Source organism: Meleagris gallopavo, chromosome 5 (genome assembly GCF_905368555.1).
Source record: "Meleagris gallopavo chromosome 5, MGAL_WU_HG_1.1, whole genome shotgun sequence".
NCBI lineage: Eukaryota > Metazoa > Chordata > Aves > Galliformes > Phasianidae > Meleagris > Meleagris gallopavo.
Window position 1 is genome coordinate 45851095 of NC_139408.1, and position 17327 is coordinate 45868421.

The window sequence follows — 17327 nt, forward strand, 5'->3', positions numbered from 1 at the left end:
AATTGAATATCTTTGTAATTTCTATAATCTCTTTGATGAACCAGCCACCAGAAATATTAGCAGGGCAGCAGGCTGCTGGCTTACCCTTCCTCTTAACAATAAAGAAAACGTTTTAAGGGCACTTTTATTTTTAAATTTTTTAAATGTTTTAAGGCCTTTCAGAAAAGAATAAATAAGCATGCTATGCTTTTTAATAGAGGAAGTCACTTAAAGATTGCTCCTCAAGCTGTTGAAATATGTACCATAACTTCTGAAGTACTTTGTTCATTTCAATATTTATTCAGAAGCATCTTTATTAATTAGACAAATTAATCCTCGTGTGTGATGGAGAAATGGTATTTTTTTTTTAAGTTGCAATCATTCTACATGTGAAGCTATGTGAGTTCTCCTATGCATATACAGTGAGACACTTGCATTTGCGTGAATGTTTCTATAACTCTCAGCTGTCTTTCCTAATCTAAAGCTTCCACAGGAAGCTTTAACATATTTTAAAGATGAGCTCCTGTAAAATTTTACTTTGTGTTTAATAGTAAGATGAATCAAAAGGGCTTTGCAGTAACAAGTTTAGAAGAAACATTAAATCATACTTCCTTCTTGTTACGAGTCCATTTTTCAAGGTCCAAAGGATTTTTTTTTGTACAGTTTAGCTTCAAAACCATGAAATAGAGCGCCCACATGTTCATTTTACAGGCCACAGTACACTGAAGCACAGATAAGTGATTTGCTAGTCATACCATAAATGCTACAAAACTGATTAAAAAGTTTTGGAGTCTTTTGCCTTAAGCCTTTGACCCAGTAAGTGAAACGTGTTTTTAAGGAGTATATCAATGAGCAATTTTGAGTTCTCATATCAAATGCACGCTACAGTTTGTATTCTTTAAATACTACTTATCAGCCAAGAACTCCCTGCTGAACAGCAATACCATGAAAGCCAGTATTTCTAGTCTCTGCTGCAGCACGCAGAGCCTGGCTCAGGGCTGGATCCTGCTGCAGAACCACCCAGGAGATGGTGCTCTTGAGCCGGAGATAAGCGCAGTGCTGACCCAGAGGCATCCCCAAACGCAGCCCTCCCTGTTTTCCCTTTGTGTTGCATGCTCTTTTTTGGGGTTCCCATTCCCTCTGGGGAGAAGAAGGTGACGATGTTGAGCCCGGAGCATATTCCCATCTGATCCATAATGCTATTTCCAGCCTGGTGATCCTACGCCCCTGCCTGAAATGACGCTGGTGCTTGTAGGAGGTGTTTTTCTCTGGACTGTGAGACTAGTGAGATGCTGAAGCTGAGCACGGAACAGATTTGCGGCTGATTGCCCTGATTGGAGCCTGGGACGTGCTGTGCCCAAGCCAAGCATCCGAGGGGTGCCAACTCCATTGCTGCCAAGGTTGGGAAAACCGTGGTCGTGTTTGGGGCTCCCTGTGGCCTCCTCACTGGGACAGACTTTCACCATTGACACGTGTCTCAGAGGTAAGGGCGGTTCCGTGTTGGTGGGGGCCTGAGTTTGGCCCCATGGTGCTATTAGGCTACTGTCCCCTGGGACACATGGCGCACGAGGGGTTGAGGTGCCACTTGGGCACACAGCTTGGAGATCCCGTTCCCACCTCGGCAACCAGAGGTGAGGGTGAATTTGGATGTGGTTTGGAACATAGTGTCTGAGTGGGGACTGGCAAGAAGTCAGGTGGCTGCAGTGGAGTTTTCTGCTTATTTGCCATCATCTTGTTGGTTTCAGGGGCTTTGAATTGGGTTGGAAAGGACCAAAAGTAGCCAGATCTGAGCAGCTAGTGTCCAGGAGGGCCTTGGTAGAATAGGAAATAGAAAAGTTCTTAGCAGCCTCTTTCCTCAATTGCCAGAGGATTGATGACTTTTTTTTGCAAATGTATCCAATGAGTGAGATTTTTTTTTTTAATATAAATCCACTAAGTCTTTTAACTGTTTTCTATCTGAGCTGGCACCACCAAATCAGAACTTTATGCACTTAAGCAGAGGCAGGCAGCAGAGAATACTGCTGCTGTTGGGATGGCTTACAGGGCCTGGATATATAAGCTGCACCCTGCCTCTGAAGCTTGACAAGCTCGCTTCTGCTGCTCTGTGGCTGCAGAGAGCATGTGGTGGGTGCAGGATAGCAGAGCCACTGCTTACAGCCCTGCTGGGGCCAATCCATGATGCCAGGGTTACCCTCAATGTGTCGTGTGTATCTTCTCTTCCTGAGTAGTTAACAATAAATCAATGCTTAGCTTTACCAGTGGCAGACAGAGCATTGTTAATTCTTGCTGTTTTCTCCATGGCCAGAGGTAATCTTTTTTGTTTTTTTTTTTTTTTTTTTAGTTCATTTCTCCTCAATTATTTTCTGCCAATAAATGATTTAAAGCTCTGTCAGTGCATCTTGGGGTCTTCTCCTGCTTGAATAATCACCTGACATCTCAAGGAGGGGGAGCTGGGCAGGGATGGTGGGGCAGCTCTGCTGCCTGCTGGTAATGAGGCCTTGTCAGCAAGAGGGAATTAAAGGAAAATTAAAAGAAGCTTCTACCTATTTAGTAATAAGTAAAGCAGGATGAAATAGCCTGAAGCAGGCCTGCTCAGACACATTTATTTCTTGTAGAGATGTGAGGTATGATTCAGCCAGCCCTGCTGAAAACCTGTTCAGTTCTGTGGGGCAAATGAAGCCTGACCTCAGCCACCAAGGATTGGGAATATGAACAGGAGAGGATCTAGGACTCACATGGTGACTTCAGCTCAATCAGCATAGTCCTGCACAATTCTGTCTAAGAAAAATAACCTCTTCCTATATATGAAAAGGGTATCTGGGCTGGCAGAAGGCTGTAGCAAACATACTTTGTTTTAGGGGCTCTACATTTTGCACTAAAATATCTTGGATAAAACAAAGCCCTAAGAATCAGAATAACGACTAAAACCTGGGTGACCTGTTTCCTTTGAGACCCCAAGCCATCAAGAGTTAATCCTCCACACTGCCATTCTTCCTGAGCTGGGAACCCTGCTCCGACAAGAGGGAGAATGTGTGCCTCTTCTTGGTAGTTGTCACCCCAACTTGTGGCTGGGTTCTTCCTGCAAGTTGGGCTGTGTTGGTTGGGCCTCCCTTGTGTGCAGCCTTGCTGTGTCCAAATGCAAGTAAGGCAGCTTCCATCAGCAGGTTGTTGCTGGTGTAGGTGATGTGCTCCAGATTGGCTACCTGCTGCCTGATTTCTATTTCTGGCAAGTCTAAACAAGGTGTATGTACCTGTCTATTCACCCTGAACCAGAGTCAATGTAGGTATGGGACTTCAGATCAAAGTTACCTGTTTTACATGTTAACATCCTGATAGTTGGCTCTTGATCCTAAGCAATGTGCAGGAAGGAATTCAAGACAATGATTGTGTCAAGCTGCTTTAACATAATATGGTCCTGTAGTTTGGTGAGAGAGGAAGTAGTGGAAGTGATTGTGAAATCTGAACTTCAGAGCGAGCAGATCTCAGTAACATAGGGTTAATCAAGAAAACTCCTGAAGGAGAAATATAGGAAAAAAAAAATATCTATAAAGATGACACAGATTGAAGTGAAGAATGGATAATAGAATCTGGAGGGTGTATATGTTGCTGATGAAAACAATGTTAGGCAGGAAAAGAGTAAACCAGTACAACTGAATGACAGTTTTGAGAGGTTTGTTAGGTTTTCTGTTTTTCTGTTTGTTTGTTTGTTTTTAATCTAAAGGAAATCATTCCCAATTTGAAAACATAACTTAAGCTTTCCTATGCACTGGTGCTTTAATTAGTGTAAGGACTCAATGCGAGAGGGAATTAAAAAGAGATGTGGTAGACTGCAAGTAACTAGAGGAATAAAATAAAAATCTTTAGGTTTATTCTTATTCTGTCAAATGATAACTAGTAGTTCAGAAACTGGATCACTGAAGATTAAAGCTAGAAATTAAGATAAAGACGTTGCTGAGAATCTAAATGATTTCCTTGCATCAGTCTTCAGCACTGAGAATATTACAGCCATACCTACTGGGACTTGCTCTTTTCTAGTAATCAAGATGTGTCAGAAGAAGAGCTGGAACAAATCAATAATTTAAAAATCAGTAAGTCACCAGCTCCAGATGATACTTTAAAGAGTTCTGGAGGAACTCAGTATGAGATGGCTGAACTGCAGCAAAAATGCACTTTCTATAACTTAAAATAGCTATTCTGTTGGAGAAAAGGGAGATAACAATTACATCTGAAGTTTAAAAACAGGATTGAGATGGTCTGTGGAAGCATATCATTTACCCAGCCATACATTTCTGCTTTATAAGCTGGTTGGAAAGGGAATGGAAAGAAGATGTGGAAAAAATCCACAAGTAATTTAAAAGAGAAGGGAAGGTAGTAACATGTCAGGATCTAAAGAGTGAGGCTTTTGCATCTTACAATTATTCCTCACCTATTGTTGTTGTTATTCCAGCTGAGCAAATTGAGTTATGGACAAAGAAGAGGCAATTACTCTAATTTAGCTAAACATCAAAGTACCTTTGACTTGTGTAGGATATTGTAAATCAAAGAGAGGGAAGTTTATTGCATAGATCTTGGCTTATGGGACCAGGCTTGGCTGAATGTTCACAAAAGCCTGACTATCCTTGTCACTTCCATGCTGTGTCGGACCTGTGGCATCACTTCTCTGGGATGGTGTGATCCCACTCAGGTGACGCTAAGACCCGCTTCTAGATGCCCAGAGAACTGAGAAACCAAGAATGGGAGGGTTATAAATTTCAAGCCTCTGAGAAAGATGCAGGCACCCTAAGTTGGGGTAGGGGTCAGAAAAGGTGAATATTGGTAAGAAAGTTGACATGTAGAGGTTTTTCTGAGGAACTGAAAAGGAATTGAGATCCAAAGGGGGAATTGCGAAGTCAGTGGAAAGAAAGCCTCTTTCTACAGAATGGAAATGTGCTGCTGCTTTAGGATGATGTGGAATGATTTTTTTTTTTTAACTATCAGAATAAATCACTGCAGTTTTCATCAACTTCAGCCAGTGTGGGTGTGGTTTTTAGTATATCTCAAGACTACTACTTATGTCTGCAATTTATTCTTTTGTTTTTGCCTTTGCAAATCCTCCTACTGTTTCTTCTCATTTCTATTTCCATGTATTCTAAGATCCCCCTTCCCTCTTCTTTCTCTCCCAGATGTGTGAGGATGCTGCCCCTCACATCGCTGCCAGCCAGCTCACAGCTGTATTGACGCTGGTGCAGAGCCACACAATTAGGCCAGCACTGCTAATTAGAAAGCATAAGGTGCAATGTCTTGCTTTAGAAATCTGTATGTCTCAATATGTATTGTACTCTGCTAACTGGGAAACGCTGATTTATAGCAATGTTAAAAGATACAATCTAAAAAACCCAGATTTACAGGCTTCTGAAATAGCCCTGTTGCCTTTTTCTGCACTGTTCCATACAGTTATTTTCACATCAGTAGGTTCCAGTCTCAGCATTTCCAGTGTTTCACAGGGCATTTTGTAGGGAGCAGTGTCAACCACAAGATGCCAGGAGAAGTGCTATATTATGGATGATAAATGAGAATGTAGATTTTAAGAAATCTGTTTCGCACTTGCATTTAAATTTTCTGTGCAGCCATAGAAAGGAGGAAATGATGGTGTGAGTGTGTCCAGAGTACCTTTCAAATCAGCTGATTTAGATGCTAACTTGGTCTGCCCTGTGCTGCTATGGCTGGAGCTGCCTGATTCTGATACTTCCTGAATCCCCAGGGTCCTGCTGCTCAGCTGTCTCAGTGCTCCTCCATGGGAAAGGTCTCCCTTCTATTAGCACACAATGCTGTGACTTACGCTGTCACAGTAATTCAGCAACTTAGAATGACAGTTTGGAAAGGTGTAGACTTGTGTTCTCCAGATTCAAGTACAGGCAAATTGCTAATCCTTCAGGCTTGTTAGGTTTGTGTCCCACCTTCCCATTTATGAAAGCACCTGGTAACTGTGTTTGTCGTGAGTGCAAGAGAACTAAGACCTTACAGATATTATGAACCACGTGTACATAAATACCTCCATCAGATGCTTCTCTAGAGCTTGTTTCCATGCCTGAGACTCAGACCAACACAAAGTGATTGTGTTCCCTCCACATCAGCAAAACAGCAGGCAGCTCTGACATCTCTTCCCACATCCAAAGCTCCTCTGGGCTGGGTAATGTAATAAAGTGTTGGAACTGTTGTAGACTGAGCTATTCTCAATTTCTCAAAGCCACTTTACTCATCAAGACATGGAAAACCTTCCTCCTTAATAGGAGGGCCATGGGGTGGGAAGTAGTGATTATAAGCACAGGTTTGAGGAGGCCTTTGTGTTTGTTTAACAACATCAACTGAACTCCCTTAGACATCTTAAGTTGTAAATATTTGGCTTGGCTCCTGCTGGCAGAAAAACTCTGTTTTGTGATCATACTTGTCCAAATAAGGCAAATGTTATCTATATAGTTGGTGGTTTCCTGACCTCTCAATACCCATAGCTGAAGGCTGGGACTCTGAGCTCGTAGACAAATTGTTGTTTTTTTTGTTTGTTTGTTTTGTTTTACCTTTCAAAAAAACTCTGGACTGTAAGAGTGTAATGCCAGGTGTGAGAGAAACAGTTCTGGTCATTTATTCTAGGTTTTTCTACTTGGTGATGCCAAAGTTGAAGGTAAACCGCAGTCAATTATCTATTTTTCTTTTTCCCAGGAGTTGCATTATTTTGCATGGTCAGTCTGAATTTCCAGAATTGCTGATTCCAGCTGGAACTGTAGGTGCTTGGTTGATTTGAAAATCAGACCTAGGGCTTCTAAAGCCAGGCAAAGAACCACAATGGTTTAGACAGTAATTCTGGCACTGATGGAATGGTTGTTCTCCCTTTTACAGGGATCCTCTTATTTCAGTGGCTTTAAGGATTAAAAATACTGAAACTTTGCTGTTTAAAATCCTTTCCAATTTGAAGCAAGCTAAACTCCATCAAGAAGTGCCCAAGTTTGACATGAAACAATACAGCTCCCAAATAGAATATCCAGTAGGCATCTCAGCTCCTCTATGCAGATCATTATTTGACACTTTTTGTGTGTGTGTGTGGAGATCATAAACAATGCATGATGGAGTGCTGAAGCATCCTATGTAAGAAGAATTGGGAACTAATATTCTGAATGGGTAGCAGGAACTTACTAATTTGAGTATTACTAAGAAGGCAAATCCTCATTTCATGGTGTCAGTAGTTGGGTTAATGCTATATTCTATTCGCTGTCACTTTCTCATTTGACATTTTGCTTTTTCAGTCTGAATATCTCCACTTAGATCTTCTGAAAACATGTTTACCTTGTTTTGGTATGCAAAGCAGATCCAGAAAGTCGTCGAGACTTTTGGGGACTTACTTGACTTTGAACTCAAATCCTGGAGGATGGAGATATAGAACTATAATTGGTTTCTCAGTGTTGATTTTCTCCTCCTATTAGTTGACTTGCTGCTCGGTGATTCACTCAGTTAACTTTAGATTGGCTCATGAGATTGAAAAGCCCTTTCATGCACTCATATTTTTAATGTCTCCTATTCTTTTACAAACAGACAATTGAATGATAATGACTTTGAACCCAAAGCACTGTTTGTTTTACCACAGTGAAATGTAACTGAAACCATCCAAAGTTTTGAGTAGTTTTATGAAAATGATCTACTGTTTTTCAAACTATGCTGCTGCTTTGGATGGTATGCCTCACTGCAGATAAACAAATACGTATTACTTTTATTACCATAATAATACAAGCCTATGTGCTTTGAAATTCGGATGTGCTTCCTTTTTTCCTGCTTATAATTAGGGCAGAGTAAGCAGTTCAGAAGGAGACCCTGACCTTTTACAGCAGCTCATGCTGGGGCTGTAGTCATGACGCTAAACAAGAATCAGAGACCCTATAGGCTTTTACAAGTTCTGTAGGTGATACAACTTTGAGTTTCAAGACTCGGACTCTGTTTCCTGATAAATCAATGGACTAACACTGCTTAACTGAGTAGGATTTGTCCTTGACCCTGTTTTGTCCACTCAGCAGCTGTTATGAGTGACCAGTGATATTTGACTTGCTTCTGCTGTCTCTGTGTCCTCTTTGGGAAAGCAGTCTGTTTTTGGTGGAATGAGTTTTGTTGTTGAACTTCTACATTGCAACTGGCAATGGTCCTCTGGGAGATGACTCTAACATGAGAGCTGAGCAAACATTTATTTGTATGGAGATGCCTATGTGGAAAACAGCTGTCTGTGCTTCGATTATAGTCAATTATGATTGATCTGTGCATCCATTGGTGTCCAAAGAGGTATGCATACATGAGGGCTCAGTTCAATTACTTAAGCACAGCTGATAGGTGCTGTTTGGGATACCCTGGAGTAAATGAGATGCCCACAGTGTTGCAGGTTTGGCACAAGATTTCTGTTGTCAATCAAGCCCAGGTGTTGTCTTGACAGAAAGTTGAATCGCTCTCAATTGCCTGTATGCTGTATTGGTAAAATCTTTCAGCAGTGGGAATCTGGACTCATCACTCACTTGTAGATGACTGGATGAAGACATCTTCACCTACAAGTGAATCCAGTCTCTTATGGCTAAAGATACAGTTATAGCTCCTGGAGGTAGTCTGGAGATAAATATCCAGATAAGGAACTTCAGAGGGCAATATATTCAGACTATTTTTTAATACCTGTTATAAGAGGAAATGGATTGTCTTTACAAAGTGCCTTTCATCAGACTGGCTACAAAAAGATTAATCATATTAGCTGTTTAAATTTCAGGTGGCTAAAAGGAAGAGTAGTATCTCTTCTTTTGTTCAAATGTAATCCTTTTAACTGCACTGACCCAGAAATGGCTTTCTTTAGAAAAAGGCTGCAGAGACTGTGGGACACTCATTAATGATATTCTGAACCTCAAGAGCATCTTAAGTATTTCTAACTTTGCAAACTTAATTTGACTTAAAGTTGGTTGAACCAAGTTAAGCATATAATAAAGGCTTACTGTTTTTCCTTCTCCAGATAAAACATCATAACTTTACAGCACACATACACACAAGAAAAATCTATGGAAATGAGAATACTCCTTTTGCTCTAATCCTCTGGATGATTCCAGTCTTCGCAAATTTGGGTAGTAGTATCTTTTCCTCTTGCCTTCCTTCTTTCTGAAAAATAAAAATCCCACTAAGGTTGGTTTGCGAGATGTACAAACCATGAGGGCTGCTGTGGGATTGACTGGGGAAATTTAGTGTGGGAGTAATGATGTTTTCAAATTAAGGCTGTCTGACCCAATGCTCTTTATAGACTTCTCATTTAGAAGCTTAAGTGAATTGTATGGTCAAAGTTTTCAAAAGAGTTGAGAAGGGAAAAACTGGGACAACAAAAAAAAGGGCAAGAAAAGTGTCCGAAAAGTGCCACAACTACAATGTAAATTCCCAATTCACTGATTGCTCTGGGGACATGGGGAAGTTATAGTAGCAAATATGTTAATACTTGACGTCTGTAAACTGAGTTAACTCCAGTGGGATTAATTTTGCTTGTACTAATGAGAATCCCATTCTCACTAGTGTGGGATGATGACTCTTCTGAGATAGTGATGGTGTCATCTTGATACATCATTAAACAATATTTTCCTTCTGTGATTGATCAGAATATAACCTTCAGGTGCTTTGATTAGTTTAGCTTTTTTTGTCTGCATATATACCATAAGATTGCCTAGAACTTCAAACTGTTCCAAGTAATTTATTCGTGATTTACATATACATAGGAAAATGTGCATTTATTTATCAAGTAGCATGTGTAAAGTTATTGGGATGAATGAGCCAAGCAGATCCTGGCAGCCAGCAGTTTCTTGATTATTCCTATTCTGCACTTAGATCCATGCAGTGGGACGTGTATGTCTGCACAGACTTCTAGGGAAACTGAGCAACATACTGCTACTAACTTGACATTTGTATTCCAGTTGTGCCTTGTTTATAGAGGCCCTAACTGATCTTACAGGTTGTAATGAAACGATCACCACAACAACATGATTCTAGGAACAATACCGGGCTCTTGAAGCCCATCTCTGGTAGAGGATTCCTACTGCAACTCTCTAGCAAAATCAAGAACTGAGTCCAGATTCCTTGGTTGCAACTCTGTGCTAGAAAGACAAGGCTGTCTGCAATAATTCTGCATGTGCATAGAACTAGATAGTCATCAGGGCGGGTTTTCCCCTACACTTTCATTGTAGTCAGTGCTGTCCACTAAAACTATTGCTAAGGCTTGTTCTGTGCAAATAATGTTTTGCCATCACTCCGTTTCTCTGGAGATCTGCTAAGTTGTTGGAAATGAGCCCACAATAGTTAGTGAGGGCACCAACTACGAGGACCCTATTGTTTGTCCCATCCTCATGCCCACTGGTTGCCCTCCTTGTGGACTTTGACATTCCTTGCAGTCTTACTGACCTTCCTCTGGACTCATTGTTCAGTTGTGCTAAGCAAGTTTTTAATATTTTCTTGAATGTTAAGAAACTTTTCCCTGTTTAATTCCTACCTCCTGTGGGAAGGTGACGTTAATTTTACTTTTTTTCTGAGTGTTATTAGATGTAAGTATACATGTCAGTCCTATCAGCTTATTTAACTTTTCATTTAGTTCTCTACAGATTTTTAAGGTGCCTTCCCTCCTATGTCCAATCTTCTTCATATTAATTCTTCAGTGTACTGTGACACAAACATGTTACATTAAATTACAGTAATGAGTTGAACAGTGCTTCCTTGGCAGTAGGATTTAGAACAAGTTCTGCATCTGAAAAAAAAAACAAAAACAGATTATAGCGTTGATGTTTGCCTTAAAACATTGAAACGTGTTTAATTCCTGCAGATACTTTCAATTTTCAAAGTTTTGTTTCACTTTTTCAGATGATTAGGGTCCATGCTGCCTTTACCTGGGCTGTGATGTTAGTGTCTGCAGTGTGTGACAAGCCTGGGGCAGAGCAGGTGTGTTCTATCTAGGGCATGGACTGTGCTTGTCTTGTCTGCAGGAACATGTCCCATCCTGAAGAAGCTGATTAATGTAAGCATGCAGATATTTAGCATCAGGAAGCAAGAGGAGAAAATCTATTGAACTTTCAGTTGCACTGCACAACCTGATCACATCTTGATATTTCTGAGGAATCCATTCTGATGGTTTCCCTTCTGACCCTCTGTGTTTGTGCTGTCCTCAGCTCAGTACCTGTTTTTTTTTTTTTTTTTAAACAGGTACTAATATCTCTTGCAGATTTCCATAGGCAGAATTAGATGGAAGCTGCCCAGAAACAAAGCACCTCTGCCTTCACATCCGCTTTCATTGTTTCTTGCAATTCTTAGAGTTGACTTTACCTCCCTCTTCCAGGTGCTGTCACACCATTCAGACATCAGCAGAAAGCTTGGGCAGCCTCATCCATCATGTGTGAGTTCCTCAGGGGTGCTGCTGGCTGGGGGGGGAGGTTTCCCTCTTTTGAGGCTGATGGGAAGAGCAACTGATGTTCACAGTGGAAGTGAAAGAAAATCATGGTCCTGTGCACACGGGGGATGGCTAGCTCTGTCACTAAAAACATAATCCCTCTTTTGGAACAATGCTTCTGACAAGTGAACTCATCTTCATTATTAGTTTGGATCATGACAGAAAAATAAACTCTCCTATCCAGAAGATACTGCTTGTCCTTCACTTATGTAAGTTAGGGAGGACTGTGGCCTCTGGGCTCTCAGTGAACATTGAAAGTATTCTCTTTTCTGTACTTTTCCAGCTCATTTGATAGAGGTATTTTTGGTAGATTTTTTTTAAAGAAACTTTTATTAAAAAAAAATCTTAATTACACAAATGCTTGGTGTGGACAGGAAGGCTCATGTCAAAGGGTTTAAGCCTTGGGTTCGATTTGGATGAATGCCTGAAACTTAGTTCTGAACTAGTGGCAGCCTTTGAATTTATAAATATTAATATCCATCTGAGATTCCAGTCTGAAGAAAAAGCAAGACTTTATTTTGTTCAGGCTTTTGATTCTCTGCTTGTCACCATAGCAAATGAGCCTTCTCCAGGCAAGCAGTGAGTGGCCTGACTAACAACCAAGTAGCATTTATCCTTTCTTCCCACTGGTTTTGGTAAGAACAGCAAATGTCTATCCATTCAGGTCAATGACTTCAAAAGGCATTCGATATTTTTGAGGACATCTGTGAAATTCTAGCTTATCTTTAGGATTTGCATGCTGCTGGGATGCCTGTGTTAATCAAATGCAACGTGCGATTTCAGCATCCATTCACTTCCCTAAGGCAGAGGGGAATGTCCAGCTATATCAAAGCACTTATCCAAAGCCAGCGCCCAGGATTCAAAGTGCTCAGATCAAATGAACTAGCCTGAAAACAGCTGAAGACCTGACAGCAGGACAGGAATGATACATTTCTTAAGACAAAATTATGCAAAAACTAATGTATTTTATAATTCAGAACTTGTTTTCTTTCCGTCTCAGTACAAAAATATTATATGTTTTATATCAGTTCTGAATCCTAAGCATAACACTGGATTTCAGGCTGGGTATGTGATAATGCCAGGAAACTCAAAGGAGATCTTTTGCATGAATACTTGTTAGGATTCTAGTTAGAGATATCTGTGCCATGTGCTGCTTAAACAGGTATGTCCTTTCCATCTGCTGCTCACTGTATGCATGTTAGTGTATTTGCCAATTGCTATTCCAACTCATAAAAATATGCTGAAATCTCTTGGTGGTAGGCTGTCATTGTGAATTTGGGATTTTTTTCAACTTGTGTTAAGGCTGAAAATACCACCAGGACAGGGTGTTTGGTGCTAGTTTTGGTTCCTGTTTTCAATGTTATGGAAGTCAAGGGAGATAAAACATTACCTGATTCCTTTACGCATTTGGCTTGGGCCTGAGTAAAGGACTGATTGGCATTCAGCAATATTTTATGCTGAAGAAACTCTACTTTTCTATTCAAAAAGTGAGCAGAATTAGGAGCTGCTTTTCTTAACCACCCATGATTGAATACTATTGATATTTTATACTGTATTCAATATCAGATAATTGCTGAAGTGTGCTAAACTACTGTCTCAATGTATCCACAAGCAATTAACAATATTGATCACCCTACATTGACCTTGTGAGCAAATAACTGCTTTTTTCTCTTTCCCTTGATGAATTGTGCTTTCCAAATGCCAACATATAGTTTTGTCAAGTTGTTAGTTTGCAGGGGCTACAGACACCCTAGTGCTTGCTGGTATGGCTACTTTTTTAGGATCAGTAGGAATACTTGAACCCAAGCTGAGGAATAAAATGTCCTTTTTAATGAAGTTTGACACAGAGGGAACCTTTGAAACACTTTGAAATCTGCACAGATTTCTGTGCATTAATCAAATTATGGAGAGCTGTTTAGGATATATGGGCAGAGATTTGGTGTCTGTTGCCCTGGGTGATGTCTCTGGTACAAGAGCAGTTTGTAGTTCTCACCACTCATTCTGATAGAGATCTCTCTCAAATCTGCTGTCAAGTTCATTTTGTTGCTAATTATGTTTTTCTTTAGGTGGGCTGGGGAAAATTAGCATTTGCTTTGTTTGCGGAATCTGAATCCTAGTAATCTGTGCAGTAAGACCATTGTCACTGCATTTGGTACTTGAAAAGAAATCAGTGAAGAGATAAAAACTGCAGTTATGGAATCACAAAACAGCTCAAGTTAGATGTGACCTTGAAAGATCATCAGCTCCATGGTTTCACAGGAAATGGGAACATCATTGAGATTACCTAGCACCCTCTTCTATTGCACCTTGACACCACGTGCTTCCATCTCTCATCTTAAGGCTTTTATTTAGTAAAAAGCTGCGGTTGTATTATGTTAACTGTTATATGCCTTTTTCCTTGAAAAGGTTGTTTAGTTAGGGTTGGAAATTACTCTTAAGAGACATTCATAGCCACTCTTGAGAGGTAGGGGGGACCCAAAAGTCACCATCACAGAGTTAAAATGGGCCAGAAGATGATTGGAGTAATTATCTTTTCATTTGAGGCCTTCTTGCTGTAGATATTCTAGACAGTACTGGCCTTCAACAAATGAAATAATTTAGATCTTGTTATTTGTAGTCTGCCCTGTTTACCTAATTCTCATCTTGTTAACATTATCTTTATAATGAATAAACAATGATGTTCTTGTTTTGTATGACATTTTTCCTCTTAAAATTCTGTGATACTATGTCCCTCTATGCTCATGTGCAATCTTCTACAATGAAATTATCTATTGATATCCCAATGATAATCACAATGACTGCAAAGGTGGGAAACACATTATTTGCTGAATTTTCTCCTGTCAAAATCTCTGAAATGTTCTTTGTAGCAGAGAATGAAAAAAGTCTGAAATGTCTTGGAGTGGCACTGGCAGCCCAGTGACTAGCATCACTACAAAAAGCTATGCAGAGCTGTATTATCCAAAAGACAAAGAGCAAGGGAGTGTTGGGGAAGAAATACCTCTTCACTTCAGTTTTCTTACATCAGCATTGAAGTCCATTGGCAGAGCAGTATGTGGAGGAAAAACTTGTTGATAATTTTACTGCTCTCTTCATACAGGAAATAGGGCATATTGTCATGTGATGACAACCACCAGCACTACTCTCAACCATTGACTTGATGCCCCCATAAATGCTTGTATCCAGCCCCCTCCCCTTGGACAACTGGCATAATCTTAAGACTTCTTATCTTTGTAAAAAGCATCTTGACAAACCATTCAAACACTGCTTCTTCCCTGCCTTTGTACTTGTTTATTCCATACTCATTGTGTCTTTAGCTAAAGCAGATTATTACAAAATCCATTTAAAAAGCAGAGCAGTTTTATACTGAAAGATATCTAGAGGGCAGCAAATCCAGAGGGAAATCTCATCCGTCAGTGCAAACAAAATCTCCTCTTCTATTTTATTTCTGAAAAAATCAAGCACAGTTATGTAAAACCTTTTATTTCTCTACACAAAACAGCAGTAGTAAGATATCTCTATAAGGCTGAGCTATGAACATACTTAGGAGCAAACTTGTAATCTGATTAATGGTTACCGTGGTGGGCAAGGACTTTGAAGTTCAGGTATGAGTTATGAAGAAACTGCTCTGCTGTCTAAAATCGCATCTGAAAGCAAATGTATTTTTAGCATAGTGCTGTGTGGTGTGGAATGTTCCTGAGTTATTTGTTCATAATCATAGTGATTGTGGAGGATATATTTAATAATAATTTGATATTTAATTCAATACTAGATGGTGCTTCTGATTGCAGTTCTGTCATTCTTTGTGTTCAAGTTGTATCTGGCTAAACTGTAGCTGGCGTTCAATTAACTATTAACAATGAAGTCAAGCCTTCAGTCCATCTTGCCTTACTCTATGCTGCATTCTTCAGCGTGTTTTAAAACACTTTAAGAAGCATTTCTACAACTACACTTACTGAATTTCATCGCCAACATCTTGTGCACGTAGTAACAGAGCTGTTAGAAACTTTCTTGCTTTCCTTACGTTTTGTGTTTGGTGTTTAGGTTTTGTACTTAGTCACAAATCACAGAATGGCTTGCTCTGTAAGGAAACACTGTTCAGTTCCAATTCCCCTGCTGTGATCACATTTGCCACCCACAGGTGCCCAGGGCCCTATTCAACTGGGATGGGGCTTTCATGGCTTCTCTGTGGGCTGCCTGGGCCCCATCACTCTCGTACGGTAGATAACCAGAAAAAATTCTTTGCCATCTCCTCTCTGCTAGGTTTAAACTGTTACTGTCTTGTCCTATCTCCGTATGCTCCTTATCTCCCCTGTTGTTCCCTTTCAGATACTGGAAGGCAGCAATGAGGTCTCCTTGGACCCTTCTCTTCTACAGGTGGAACAATCTTAATTATGTCAGGATGTCTTCATAGGAGAACAATCATGAAGTTATTAGAGCTTAAAGCTTTAAAATATCCGTGCAAATGATTTGGGTTCTTATCTTGTGCAGATTTTCACTTTAATTGTGGTTGGCAAATTGGCATTTGCACATTGAGAGGTCCAAGCAGAGGGCAATGTTTTGTTGACAGTAACCAGAAGGAAAACCAGATGAGTTCCTCCAAACAAACTTGTAAATGCTTGTGCCTAGGCAGGGAAGCCTTGCAGGCTACCTGAGCTTTGTTCCCTCTTAAACCTGTATAATCTCAGGATGGTTGAGACTGGAGGGGGGACCTCTGGAGGTCACCCAGTCCAACCTTCCTGCTCAGGGAGGTCTCCTAGAGCACATTGCCCAGAACTGTGTCCAGATGTCTTTAGAATACCTGCAGGGAAGGAGACTCTGCAACTTCTCCAGGCAACCTGTAACAGTTCTTAACTTACCCTTCCAGTCAATTATTTTTTTTCTCAATTTGAGAGTGGACTTGTCCGTGGTCTGGGTTGTGAGCACAGAGATTACTTCAGGTCTAAGGGACCCAGAGAAGCACTGCAGAGCTCTGAAGCCCTGTTTGTGTTCCAGGATGCTGGAAGGCCTTGGGGAACTCTCCCTTGCCTTGGTTTCTGAAGCTACAAAATTGAGTCAATGAACTGTATCTGATGTTTGCTTTTACATTTCATCTACTGATGAAAAACGTCATATGAGATCTGTGGGCAATCATTATTACCAAGGGGAATGAATTTGCATTGAAATAGGATGGAATGCATACAAGAGAAAGGAGGATTGGATCTGCATAATGAGATTTTAGCTGGAGACTGTGCCTGAAATGGGAAGTATTTATGGGGTACTCTGTAAGCGTCTGTGGCAAAGGCTACACCAGAGCACAGGCAATTTCCTTCTAATTGTGTTTCTTTTGATGTGCAAACTCCTCTTCCTGTTTCATCTACCTGGTGATTTTGCACAGCTAGCATTATGATACGCTGAAAATTATTTTTGTCACTGAAGTAGTGGTTACTGAATGCGCAAAAAGCAGTAACTTCCTTGATTTCTATCTCTGAATATCCAGATGTTTCTTCAGAAAGAGGATGTTCCCTTTCTTCCTGTAGCTTTACTATGGTTTTCCTTCTGTATCAGAAAGCTGCTCACAGTGTGACTGCTCAGTGGTTTTCCAGCGCGGCTGCAAGGTGAGAGGTGCTGGTTCAGAACGAAGCACTGCAGAACTGACTGTACTGCCACTACTTAATGATCGTAGAACTGCATTCTAATTTTTTTTTTTTCCCTTTCTCTTCTGGAAGAGAGAAATCTGGAATCAGAACAGCATTTCTGTGCCTCAGACATGCTACATGTGCTGCAGGGACTGACTCAGGTCCCTGCATCAGGAGGCTTTCAGGGTGTGCCAGTCAGGGTGATAAAAGGCCTGTGTGCCTCCCACCCACAGCTACATCTGCACCCGGGGAGGTTCATCCATTCTGGA

At 40.6% G+C, this 17327-nt stretch overlaps 1 protein-coding gene across 2 annotated transcripts in view; it reads left to right on the plus strand.

The window, feature by feature from the left end:
- The first annotated feature begins 1036 nt into the window (after nt 1-1036).
- TUNAR (transmembrane neural differentiation associated intracellular calcium regulator) overlaps nt 1037-17327 on the plus strand; it is a 144899-nt gene continuing 128608 nt past the window's right edge. Inside the window, exon 1 of one of the 2 annotated variants that reach the window (XM_085225569.1) lies at nt 1037-1462. The gene's annotated coding sequence lies outside the window, so the exon portion shown is untranslated. The remainder of the gene's footprint in view (nt 1463-17327) is intronic. The other variant, XM_085225568.1, reaches the window with a different exon arrangement.